The 321-nt window shown below is 66.4% G+C and overlaps 1 protein-coding gene across 2 annotated transcripts in view; it reads right to left on the bottom strand.

The window, feature by feature from the left end:
- Positions 1-315, bottom strand: part of Azin1 (antizyme inhibitor 1) — a 26,469-nt gene extending 26,154 nt beyond the window's left edge. For both annotated transcript variants that reach the window (XM_010612114.3, XM_010612113.3), the window contains exon 1: positions 34-315. The gene's annotated coding sequence lies outside the window, so the exon portion shown is untranslated. The remainder of the gene's footprint in view (positions 1-33) is intronic.
- Between the last annotated feature and the right edge of the window lie 6 nt (positions 316-321).

Genomic DNA, 321 nt, shown 5'->3' with positions numbered 1-321 from the left:
CCCGCCGCCCGCGCCCCCCGGCCCGGTACTCACGTGAGATAACGGCCCAAAGAGTCGGGTAAAGCGTCTTCTCTTTTTCGGCGGAATTTTTAAAGAGGGATGTGGTTACCTTGAGCAGAAATACCCAAGGCGGCCTGGGCCATAGGCTGCGGGGACGGCGTGGAAAGAGCGGCACCGACACCAGCTGAGCGGCAGTGGCGGCGGCGGCCGGAGAGAAATGGGGTGGCGCAGGCCGGAGGGAGAGAGGAGCGTGGGCGGCGGGAGAGGACGCGGCCTTGTCACACCGCAGGGCAGCAGCGCGAGCAGGGAGAAGAGGCAGAG

This window comes from Fukomys damarensis, unplaced genomic scaffold, assembly GCF_012274545.1.
Source record: "Fukomys damarensis isolate Sample0158 unplaced genomic scaffold, DMR_v1.0_HiC HiC_scaffold_5, whole genome shotgun sequence".
Taxonomy (NCBI): domain Eukaryota; kingdom Metazoa; phylum Chordata; class Mammalia; order Rodentia; family Bathyergidae; genus Fukomys; species Fukomys damarensis.
This window is presented reverse-complemented; position numbering and strand designations above follow the sequence as displayed.